Source organism: Cydia strobilella, chromosome 11 (genome assembly GCF_947568885.1).
Source record: "Cydia strobilella chromosome 11, ilCydStro3.1, whole genome shotgun sequence".
In the NCBI taxonomy this organism is placed as follows: domain Eukaryota; kingdom Metazoa; phylum Arthropoda; class Insecta; order Lepidoptera; family Tortricidae; genus Cydia; species Cydia strobilella.
Window position 1 is genome coordinate 6,027,421 of NC_086051.1, and position 13,549 is coordinate 6,040,969.

Here is a 13,549-nt window from a genome sequence, read left to right on the forward strand (position 1 = left end):
TTTTTCGGAACTTATGTACGAAATATTATTTAATATTTACCAGTCGCTTTTCGGTGAAGGTAAACATCGTGAGGAAACCGGACTAATTCCAACAAGGCCTAGTTTTCCCTCTGAGTTGGAAGGTCAGATAGCAGTCGCTTTCGTAAAAACTAGTGCCTACGCCAATTCTTGGGATTAGTTGCCAAGCGGACCCCATTAGCCGTGGCAAAATGCCGGGAAAACGCGAGAAAGAAGACGATGATAATTGTATAAAAGCAGGTGTTATTTTCATACGTCCAGCTATACGTCTGCTCTCGTCAAGCCCCAACGAGCATCTAAGTCAAAGAAGAAGAATTTTAAATGGCGTCGTCAATTTATGGAAATAGTACGAAAGTTAACATTTAAGATTGAATTTCTGTGTTGTATTTGTGTGTAAAAATATAAATCGACAATAATTTGCTTGCTTGGTTATCTAGCTTCCAAAATCACGCAACAATTCAATTACTGTGAAACTCAAAATTATATTATGTCTTGTTCAAACGGAACTCCATATATTATTTAGATTTTTTGATACCTTTAGTGTCAATTTGTAGAGAATAACAGCAAATAAAAAATAAAATGGTGTAAAGAGTCGGTACATGGCTTCTTTGTGAACAAATTAATTTGTCATTTAATGCAATTATTAAACATTTATCGAACAAATCATTTGCACAAAGTGAGGTCTAAATCGAAAACGTCATATACAGGCCCCTTAACTGAGAAGGTTGGTAATATTAGTTAATATTATGGACAACTACTGACTGGTTTAAGGCTTGGCTGTATAAACTGTTTTTTATTATGTTAAGTAAAAATGTAGGCAATTATTAGGTAAACCAGTATTATTCCCAAAAGTCAGCTAGCTACCTTCTACTAGAAAATTACCGCGCAACATCTTTACAAACCGCCCCACAGTCAATCGGTCTAACATTATACAGTAATACTTATCCCACCAAAAACATGCATTCATTCATTTTCATGTAAAATGTTGCCAAGACGAAACCATAAGGCTCGCACTGTGAAAAAGTTATCAGATCTCTTGTAGAGCCAAGCTTCTAACTACAAGCCCTAACTTCCCAAACTCTACACCTTAGTCAAAACATGTGGCTTGGCCGTTTCGCTACCGTCACATGGGCGTAAGGTAAAATATTTATTCACTATTCATTATTTTTTTATTTTACAACTAGCTTTTGCCCGCGACTTCGTCAGCGCGGACTTACTAACAGCAGCTAAAGCAAGCATAGCGCCTGGAAAAATTTTCATAGCAATTATTCAATTTGAGCATATTTTGCACACAAATTAGCAGACACTTCATTAACTATCTCAATTCCACCCCGCTTTTTACTTTCTTAAGGGATGATTTTCGGGATAAAAACTATCCTATGTCCTTCTCAGGGACTCAACCTATCTCTATGCCAAATTTCATCTAAATCGATTCAGCGGTTTAAGCGTGAAGAGGCAACACACAGACAGACAGACAGACTTTCGCATTTATAATATTAGTATGGATATGGATAGTTCTTGTAGTAACGAAACAGGCCTTCATACTGACTGCTAAACGTAACAATAATGTTTTGCGTTGTTTTAAAAGCAAAGTCTTGAGAACATACTCACAGTTGGTTCCTTCGTTGTAGGGTATAAGACTCTCTCGCACGCACGCTTTATTCACTATTCATTATTTTTTTTATTTTACAACTAGCTTTTGCCCGCGACTTCGTCAGCGCGGACTTACTAACAGCAGCTAAAGCAAGCATAGCGCCTGGAAAAATTTTCATAGCAATTATTCAATTTGAGCATATTTTGCACACAAATTAGCAGACACTTCATTAACTATCTCAATTCCACCCCGCTTTTTACTTTCTTAAGGGATGATTTTCGGGATAAAAACTATCCTATGTCCTTCTCAGGGACTCAACCTATCTCTATGCCAAATTTCATCTAAATCGATTCAGCGGTTTAAGCGTGAAGAGGCAACACACAGACAGACAGACAGACTTTCGCATTTATAATATTAGTATGGATATGGATAGTTCTTGTAGTAACGAAACAGGCCTTCATACTGACTGCTAAACGTAACAATAATGTTTTGCGTTGTTTTAAAAGCAAAGTCTTGAGAACATACTCACAGTTGGTTCCTTCGTTGTAGGGTATAAGACTCTCTCGCACGCACGCATAACAATGCGTACAACTCGTGAGAGGCTAACATAGAACACGTCTCATGCGTGAGCATAGCTGTCCTCAGATGTAGCACATGAAAAAAACAGCACAAACTCTTGCTTACGAAGCTCTGTAACATACATGTGAAAATACTAAGTTCCTTAATATAACAAGGCATTATAATTTACGCTTGGAACTATAGCCATCGACAGGCTTTTAACATTAGTATAACACAAATGCTGTTCAAATAACCATGTTATAAGGTTACGAGTTACGACGATACATTAATGCACAATTTGGCACAGTTAGAGCCTTCGATCACAGGTCCGGCTTGATAGCCATAAAATTACCTATACCTAATATACCGTAATAAACAATGACAGTCAAATAGTCTACTTCTGTAAAACATGAGAAAAATTCAGCATGAGACGTGTCCCATGTTAGCCTCACATGAGTTGTACGCATTGTTGTGCGTGGGTGCGAGAGAGTCTTATACCCTACAACGAAGGAGCCAACTGTGAGTTTGTTTCAAGTCTGCTTTTAAAATACCCTTACCCACTGATTATAACAAAATTTAATTAATTGCGGATCGCATACTGCCGCTCAAATAATTAATTTGCCAACCAAATCAATTTAGAGCAGCTCAGTATGACATAATTTTTGAACTGGTTTAGAAATAATTGCTAACCTTAAGTTGCTGACCAAGTATCTATTTAGGCTGACCAAATATATATTTTTGTTTATTAAAATAGAACTACGCTCCAGAACTAGAGTTGCAGATGTAGGCGTCAAGACCGCTAAGCTTAAGTGGGACTGGGCGGGACATGTCTGTCGCATGCACCCGGAAAGATGGGCCAAAATGGTTACTGAGTGGGACCCACGGAGCACCATAGACGGTGCAGGCCGGGGTTCAGGCAGACCAAAAAGGAGATGGCGGGACGACTTGGACGCATTCTACCCCAAATGGTGGGAAAATGGCGATGACAGGGTCGAGTGGAGAAAACGAGGGGAGGCCTTTGCCCAGCAGTGGGACACCAAAATTGGCTAATAAAAAAAAAAAAAAAAAAAAATAGGAATATTTTGCAGATCGATTAAATGACACCCAATGTAATATAATGTTCCCCCAACTGACTTAAGTGATTTGAAAACTTTAGAAGAAAAACAAAACCGAATCGCCATCGAGACGACACGAGTCGATGTGACCGCATGGAGTCAGAAAGTTTTGTAATTTCGACTACTTTGTATTTGCGTAGTCGTCTTTCCGTTTTCTGTTGATTTTCAAAACTGGGGTGAGTCAAACGTTCACGGTGGGCAATGAATTATTCAGGTCAGAACGGAAGCTGCGTATTTACATAAGCAAATTGGGTGCGACGACTGGCTCGGGCGGCGACGACAAGAAAACATTGGGCGTCGGGCATAATGGTGTCAAGTTTTAAACAGCTGTTGTCTCTATCTAACATTTGTCATCGTGTTTTGTGCAGCTGAGACAGTTGCGAAGGCAAGGGTGATTTAATAAATTGCCTTCAATTGTGGTACTCAAGGTTTTTTCAGACTTGGAATTTAATATCGTCAAGGATAGGTCTCAGCTATTTTGCGAAGAAAATGAAAGTCTAAATACTGGCTGTTAGAAAAATGGTGCTTTTATTTTATGTTGGTGATTTTGACGGAAAATTCGGGACGAACAAAATATAAAACAGATAAACTTGTCATACTGACACCCAAGTAAGGCTTTATTCTCATTCAAGCCTTTTAAGAATTCAATCAAAAATACCATATCCCAACCATCCTCAAAAGCCAATTCATTGTCAACACAGAAACTACAAAACCAATAAAACTCCCCTTGGTTGGTCTGGTGAAAACCAATTTGTTGCAAGTACTTGCACTTATTGCACACTACTATTATGTATGTATCTAATATGGCCGAGACTTTAGTGGAAGCGACCTTGATAATTCCCTAAATACAAGTATAAATATATAACTTCATTGTATTTCAGTCTTTGATAATCAATCTTCTTCGCTAGTTTGCGTGTTACGGTAAGTGGTAAGTGGCTAGTAACATTTAAATTAATACGATCGGGGTTAATATAAATTGAACTTAATTGGGCAACTATTGTTTGTATTTTGTGTAAATTAGATAAGCGTGAAGTTAGCTTGTACTGACGTGAATTTAGTAATACGTGGCGTTTCAATGTTTGGTGTGAATCATAAAAAAAACTAATTAGTTGTAAAAGAGCATTTAAATTTCAATAGAAGGGGTTTAGTGGCCTATCAGTAAAAAATACTGGCGAGTGCTGTCAAGATAATATCGAATTTACATAAATGTGTAAATTGGAATCGGCCTCCTTGTCTTATTTTTTTTATATGCGTGAAGTTAGCTTGTACTGACGTGAATTTAGTAATACGTGGCGTTTTAATGTTTGGTGTGAATCATAAAAAAAACTAATTAGTTGTAAAAGAGCATTTAAATTTAAATAGAAGGGGTTTAGTGGCCTATCAGTAAAAAATACTGGCGAGTGCTGTCAAGATAATATCGAATTTACATAAATTTGTAAATTGGAATCGGCCTCCTTGTCTTATTTTTTTTATATGCGTGAAGTTAGCTTGTACTGACGTGAATTTAGTAATACGTGGCGTTTCAATGTTTGGTGTGAATCATAAAAAAAACTAATTAGTTGTAAAAGAGCATTTAAATTTCAATAGAAGGGGTTTAGTGGCCTATCAGTAAAAAATACTGGCGAGTGCTGTCAAGATAATATCGAATTTACATAAATGTGTAAATTGGAATCGGCCTCCTTGTCTTATTTTTTTTATATGCGTGAAGTTAGCTTGTACTGACGTGAATTTAGTAATACGTGGCGTTTTAATGTTTGGTGTGAATCATAAAAAAAACTAATTAGTTGTAAAAGAGCATTTAAATTTAAATAGAAGGGGTTTAGTGGCCCATCAGTAAAAAATACTGGCGAGTGCTGTCAAGATAATATCGAATTTACATAAATGTGTAAATTGGAATCGGCCTCCTTGTCTTATTTTTTTTATATGCGTGAAGTTAGCTTGTACTGACGTGAATTTAGTAATACGTGGCGTTTTAATGTTTGGTGTGAATCATAAAAAAAACTAATTAGTTGTAAAAGAGCATTTAAATTTAAATAGAAGGGGTTTAGTGGCCTATCAGTAAAAAATACTGGCGAGTGCTGTCAAGATAATATCGAATTTACATAAATTTGTAAATTGGAATCGGCCTCCTTGTCTTATTTTTTTTATATGTAGGTACCTGTATTTAGACAATTTTTTTAACAAGGCAATAAAGACCCATATGAAATCCAGTTAACATTATTTATCATGGCTAATCAACTTTATAGCAATATATGGCAAATTAATTAAAAGAAAATTAAAAAAATAATAGTAGTATTTATAATATATATTTACATAAAATGCGCAGTCGATAACATTCGGAATAGAGATTCTAATTCAAGCGCCAAGATGCGGATTGCGATTAAGAAAATTCTCATTTCAATTGAAATTAAACCGTACTTGAGCAGTCTAAGGACATCGATTTATTTACTTAGTTCGTTGTAGGGAATATTGCTACTTCAGCGGCAATTGAACTGTGAATGGCAATAAAATGTTACTGGTACCATCAATTTAATTAGCCATGGACCATTCCTAATTATAGTCATTATCTATTTTAGTTTGAAAATGGGAACTGCTGTTAATTTAGGTACATTGATAACTTGAATTTTATTCAGCAGCCCTTGAAATTTATTTTTCAATTGACAGTGTGGCACAGTATTTTATTAGTGTTTTTATTCAGTCGTGTGTATTTAAAACATACTGTAAGTTCTACCTAAATAATTGGTTACCTACGGGAATGGGACAGGCCCCACCTAGAACAGGAACTACTCGTAGATTCCTCGATACTGCGCAACACGTTTTGGAATTTTGAAATTTGGAAAATTAGGTGAGGCGTGGAGCGAAATCCAACACGTTCTTTTAAACAATTTAATGAATATTTTTCATAAATCTGATAAAGTTACACTGTTACATTGCTTCTGTTATCCTAGTACTAGAATTTTACTCGGGGCCCTAAAATCGTGACGTTCGAGTTTGGACCCGGCACTTAATAGGGTCCTATTTACGCGTGGGTCCAAATTGAGTCCACGCCCCTTGCCTTTTGCATACTTAGTGCTGATATATCTTCTTTAATGAGATAAACGTGCAATTTAGTCGAACAGTTTCCCACCCATAAGCAGTAAAGCGAAGGCGTAAGCCTGTTATATGTACGCGTTGCTATTAAAAACCCCGCTCACGCAAACTCTAGTTGCCAAACATTAGGAAGTGGTGACAAATCCAGGTTTTGAATCTGAACTTTGAAATTATAACCTATTTTATTCATTTACACAAACTCTTAAACTTTATAGAAACTGTGTTATTGTATTTAAAAATAAGATAAACCAATGGCATAATATATTTGAACAAAACATTAACATAATTTTTTTGAGGACATGTATTTTAATAGGAACATCAATAACTTATTTACCATATTTAAAGCTCGTAATATTAGTCAAAATTAAAATTAAGATGATTTACAAAGGCCAAACTTAAGATGGAATTTCCAAAATTAACGTTAATCCTGGCAGGCATGTAATCTTGTGCGAAGGGCAAGTACGTAACACCTCATACAATGGCCTGTCCCTATATTAAGTCGGGTGCAGGCCGGGATTATACACCCTTAGTTACGAAGGAGTCGTTCGTTAAGTAAAGCTCGTTTAGATGGGAATAGTTTACGTATTGATTAAATTATGCTAAATCATGCTTGTGTTGAGATTTATACCTGTTGACCTAATTCTCAAATTCACGTCCTAAACAAGAATAAGTTTTCCTTTGAACCACTTGCGTTTAGATGGAAATAGTTTAAATATCGATTAAACGTTTGTGATGTGTCGTTTAGTTTTACCCTCAGGTACTTGGTCCTTCGGGATTACCCGATTGGTCGGACGAAGTTATCCGTCGGTCCAATGACGAAGTTCTCAAACTTTTGTAGCCCGATTGTCCAACTACTAGAATACGGTATGTACTTAGTTCAGAAAACAGATCCATAATACAACAGATTATCTAAAAATGTAGTTTATTTGGTTCGTACTGCAAATACAGTCAGTATCAAATAGATAGCGACGGCCAAAGTGGCCAAACATATCGTAACACATCTTTGTAACTGGAGATTCGGATGTAAACCGATATATTTGGCCACTTTCGCCGTCACCGTCTATTTGGCACTGACTGTAAGCAGGTAGCTGTTGAGAATTAAGTAAAACTGTAGTGACTTATATTCAAATGCTTATCGATCTTTTTAAAATTTAGGTACCTAAATCGGTGTACAGAATCCTTCAAACGGATGATTTAAAGTAAGTATAATCGGCTTTGACATGAAATGAGAAATATCCCAGTCGAGAAGAGTAAATTAAGTTAAGGCAAGACTTTGACAAAGTTCGGCGCGACTGCGAGCAAATTTTAAACTGGCTGACTTCATGCTTTATGAAATCCCATTATTTTTCTGGGTAAGCATTTTGCCTACGGGGTTTTACAGTTTTACGTAAAGAAAATAGCAGGAATTCCATATTACTCGTTACTGAAAGAAAATGTAGAGTCTGTGCGGGAAGAGTCATCTCTTCGTGGACTGTATGTATTGTATGGGGCCCAAAACATTTCACGAATTCTCTTTCCGAACAGACTCTATCTGGAAAAAGCCAGTAATTAAGTTCCATTAGCAAACAAGAGTTAATAAGCGAAAATGTTTAATTTTTTTTCCTGTATAGGTACTGTAAATAAATCATGTTTTTTTTATTTTTTATTTATTAATCATATACAATTTTATACCATTTCAATTTTCTGAGGGGATAGGACACACGCTTACCAAATAAGTTACGTGGTCTCCACTCAAGAAAACGATGATTAAACAATTATTAGTTCATGACATAGTTATTGGTATTATTGTATTTGCTATATATGTGTTGTATTGATGTGTTGTCTGAATAAATGATTTCTATTCTATTCTATTCTATTCTATTAGGTTTGTAAAAAGCTGTAATAATAAAAGTAATATTATCTTAAGTCAACGGATAAGTGAAGTTCTTATCTCACCACATATTCATCTTTCTTTTGACCTAAAATTGGCGCCGCACGTTCTATATTCAAAGCACTTGAAGCCGCATTTTCCTTTCATAAATTACCCTTTCCCATTACCATGTCGCTAACATTTAAAAATCCATCACCGAGTAGCAAGTCACGGACAACTCATTTATATGACGTCAAAAGGAATGACACCACATTTATGAGAATTCATAATAAAATTACCTACTCAAACGTATTAAAAATATTTCGTAATCGTTGTTGGAGGTGTGACAGCTTTTTGAGGTTAAGTAATGGAGTTAATAAATGTGTGTTGCAAGAACAACTAAAGGATGACTCACGTTAGACCGGGCCGTGTCCGGGCCGGAGCTTCAGCGCTTACTTTTCTATGACATGACAGGTGATCACGTGATGCTTTCCATAGAAAACGAAGCGCCGGAAGCTCCGGCCCGGTCACGGCCCGGTCTAACGTGAGTCATCCTCAACTCACTGCCCTATTAAAAATAAACTTTTATTAAAATATGTGATGAAGTTTACATTAGTAAAAATGTTACATTTTTCTCAGGGTTCTTGGGACGATAGCAATATAGAATTTTCCATACAAACGGGTCACGCTTACAATTCTATACAAGTAAAGTTTTGTAGATTCACGGCGCGATTCGGGAAATGAATTAGAGATTCACTAGATATGAAATAGTAAAGATATGTGACGTCCCACGGGTAAAGGCGCCCCTGGGTAAATATCTTTTGTAAATATCGAAGTAAATGCCGAATAGTCTATTTTATTTTTATGATGAATAAATGTGAAATTCAATTAACTTTACCAAATAGACGACCAACTGCGTCTCATACATATTCAACAATACATAATTAGATTAAAACTTTCGCCTGATCACGTACTTGAAACTGCCCTAATTCCTTAGAAATTAACGTGAACAAAGTCCTAAGTAAATAAATTATTCCAAACAATTACTAGATTAAACAACAAAAACAAAATTTGTTATGATTGTCTAGCTATGGATTAGGAATGTGTTTGAAGGGAATGAAGGACGATTTTAGGTAATTATACTTCAAAGGCATTCAATTATTTTTCAATAACACTGCCCGTGTCCGAAGGATGGTATATTCGTAATTAATAACTTCTAAGACACTCAATATTAGAAACGTCATTGATTAAAATAAATTTACGGTCCCAAAACAGCAATTAATAAGAAAAAGGAAAGTTACAACAAAGTTACAAAGCTTAGGTAGCAATATGAAATTAGGTGCGCATAATATATGACGGCTGGATGGCCAAAATCGGAGGGCGCAGTATCTCGATGTATTAACTTCACAGTTTAAGTGTACTTAATTTTAATCACAAATCAACATCAACTAGGTAGTTCTAACAAACCGCGGTACAGTTCCTAAGAGACTAGCGCACTGTTCCACTGCTGGAAGTAGAATGACCTCTCGCCATTCTCGTGCCTCCTCTCCTAGACTCCATACAGCGCCACAGATGGCGCTGGCGTTCCGCAGCAACTTCCCACGAGTCATGAGTACGGACACGGACTCATGACCATTTCAGTCATGACTATCCGTAATCATGACGAGGATCAATGAATCGTATGTCAAACATTTGTTTTTTGCGGTTATCACACTTATCACATTTAGGGGGATAACACTAATTAGTTTTAATCTACTTGGCCATGGAAGTTTCCAAGGATATTGAAACAAATAGTTCAATATTGACTTCGAAATCGAGTGTTCGAAATTCAGAGGCCTTCTGCGTTTTACCAGGGGTGCGAAACTCCTCGCTTCGGGCAAACTCGGCTCCGTTTTCGGCTCAACATTGCTCCGAACAATTATGAGGGTGAGCACAACTTGACGTCCCTTTGCGTGCATGACCACAGATAAGATAATGACTTGAATTTTGACAACCCTAAATAGCCGAAAGGGATAGTGCCATGTATTAAAAAGGGACAGCATGATTCGACCCTGAACCGCTGTCAAGCTTCGGTTTTGTAGGAAGTTTCCTTTCTGTACGGTAGTACTATTATTTATTCTGTGGTTTTACTAACACTTTTAATTTTATTTCAGTAGTATAGCTTCTGCTCGCAACTTCGTCTGCGTGGAATGGTGATGATGATTGATAAAAATTATGTCCTTTTCCGGGCTTCAAACAATCTCCATACCAACAAATTTCATCTAAATCGGCTCAGCGGTAAGACAGACAGATAGACGCAGTTACTTTTGCATTTAATTTAAGTTTCGGGGTAGTAGGGATTAAAAATCCCTTACAAGTATAAAAGGACGCAGAAAATTCAGCTCAAGAATACGTTCGTTTATACAAATCAAATGGAAGGCCAAAACGTAGGGAGTATTGAACGATATTTAAAAAGACGCCTGGACCGACCGTCGTAGTGCAAAACATGACGTAAAAACATTGATAACCCATATTTTGTAAATTCCCACGATTCCTAGAAGCCCAGTTCACACTTTCAAACCAAATCCTAATTAGCTCCGGTACCATGACATAATTGAGCATGTGTAATTACCGAATTAAATGTGTCAAATACTCACTAGTCGATGCAGGCAACCCCAGCCACAAAACCAATTACAAAGATGGATTACCCCATCCGCCTATTGAATTCAACCCCAATTTGTGGACCGATATATTTTAATCCCGATTTACGCATGCCCAATGAATGAATGGTTCGAATTTTGCAATTCGATCTTGATTAATTCTAGTCGAATCGAACGTGACGGTGAGTCCGAGGATCTTTGAATGGGTTTTTCTGATAACGTGTCGGGTTGGCTGTTTGAGAGATATTGCTGATGGGATTGGTAGATGTAGTGGGCGCGTAGAGGGTATTGTATCAAATTTCCGTTATTGTTTTAAAAATCTTTACGTGCTTTATTTGCTAGCAGAATGAAAGATTCATAATATATGTACAAGCTCTATATGTTTTGTCTTTATTTATGTATATATTATACGTTATATAAGTATGTTTGCTACAGAGTGAACGATTGGCATCTTGGCTAGGCACCCAGGGCCCGAGGCTGGAATCGAACTGCCTCCAATCTCTTCATACGCCAATGCGTTTGTATAATTACATCCATTTCACTTCATAATTAATTACATTATTGTATTTGCTTAACTTAGGGTTCTGTGTAGGTACTTACGTTTATTACGTTGAACTGAACCATAATATGACATTAAATTACAATATACGCTAATAAAACAATGTTACAATCATTTGATTGGTCGTATAAGGGAAGTCAACTTGAATTATTAATGATTGTATCATCAGTAAAATAATTAGAATCAAATTGAATTTGCCTACTATTATTACCGTAAAATGACAATTATATGTTGAAAGAAACAAGTCTCTTGGACTCCCACTCCTTTAGAATATTTAAAGTGGCTTAAATAGTTGTATTTAAGCCACTTAATACACATACTACATACATACTGATAGACACATTTTAGAAACCATAGTAATAATATATACATTAAGTACTATGTGGCAACCTCCCTTTTTTATATATATTAAAATAATGCAGGTCGGCATTACACATTAACAGAATCACACTTTTCGTTAGGTACATTAAGTTTTTCATGAAATAAAACTATGGAAAAGGATTATATCGCGTATATTGAATTTATAATACATCCCAAACCCTTTACAGCGTTATAGTTTTATTTCATGAGTAACTATCGCGGTAACCGAAGACAATATTACATTAAGTTTATGCTAGTGACCGCTTACCGATCGAATTTAAAGAATATTCTCCTTTTTTTCTGGAATCAGATAAAAATAAGACCACGGAAAACCGATTTAAAAGTCTTCACTTGCAATATTCTTTAGTACTTGGCCGGATATTACAACTTCAGCGCTTCTGGCCTTGACTTGTTCTAAAAATAGTTGTGGAAAAAATCTTAATCGTTTCTTGTAGGTAATAGATTGAAATACTGCAAGCTCAAGACAGCAAATATAAATATTAATACGAACCGTCACAATAAAATCTTGTTGTCATAATAATCTACTTTAACTTGAAACTTTTCTTCAGTATACATTTAAAGGGTGCCCGGGGTCCGCTTGGCAAATTCATACAGTTGTCGCACATACAAATTGTGTATGTCTGTGTTGTGTCTGTGTTATGTACTTGTTTTGTGCAATAAAGTGTTTACTACTACTACTACTACTACTACTACTACTACTACTACTACTACTACTACTACTACTACTACTACTACTACTACTACTACTACTACTACTCCTACTACTACTACTACTACAAATGGCACTATTAAACCTGACCTTTCCAACCTAAAGAGGAAACTAAACCTTATTGTGATGAGAGTGATTTTCTCATCATATTTTCCTTTACCCATAAGTTACAGATCATTAGCAAACAATATAAAATGATATCTCCATAAGTTCTAAAAAACCCTTTACGTTCTTCCTTCCTCGATATCGATCTGCCGGAATAAGTGGTCGGGTTTAGAACTTCCCACCTGCTGCCCTCGCGATACACTAGTGTTTAGTACTCATTTATTTATCGATAAATTAAATTCGCAGTAGTTCTCATCAGGTAGATTTTTTTATTTGAATTGAAACTTCTTTTTTTAAATTTAAATATTTTCTAGGTTTTGATATAATCATAAAGTAACTTATACTAGAGCGGTACTGTCATAGTAAATTTTGTAACCCCAGTAAATTCACAGCCATCTGTCGACACACTTTAAAACTAAAAATGAAGATTTATAAAAATACGTATGATGTATTTAAATATAGATAAATGTTTTTTTTTATTTGCATTAATTATTTTTATGATTTTGGCCCATGTTCTTTCACTGATATGCGTTAAAATTGTTAAATAACAAACGAAACCGTCAACGCCATCTATACGACTGTAGGCCAAAACTAGTAGCGCCCTCTGAACGAGAATAAAATTTTCTTGATTTTCAAGGCACGTTTTTTCCTTAGACTGTATCCATCTATTACGGAGTTATATCTATCTTTGATATAATATATGTAGCTTTGTAGATATCTTGTCAATTTCAGCTTAAAACTCTACTGAAATGCCAACAAAAGAACCATTAACACTGTTTCCATGTAAAATGAAACTACTCTAACCGCAAGTTGAAATGCAGAACGAATCCGAATTAACTTCAAACAACACAAACATTGGTAAGGCAATTCCGAAACGGCACATTCAAAAATGCAATCTTCCTATTGTCTAATATTCTCAATTTGCCGGAAAT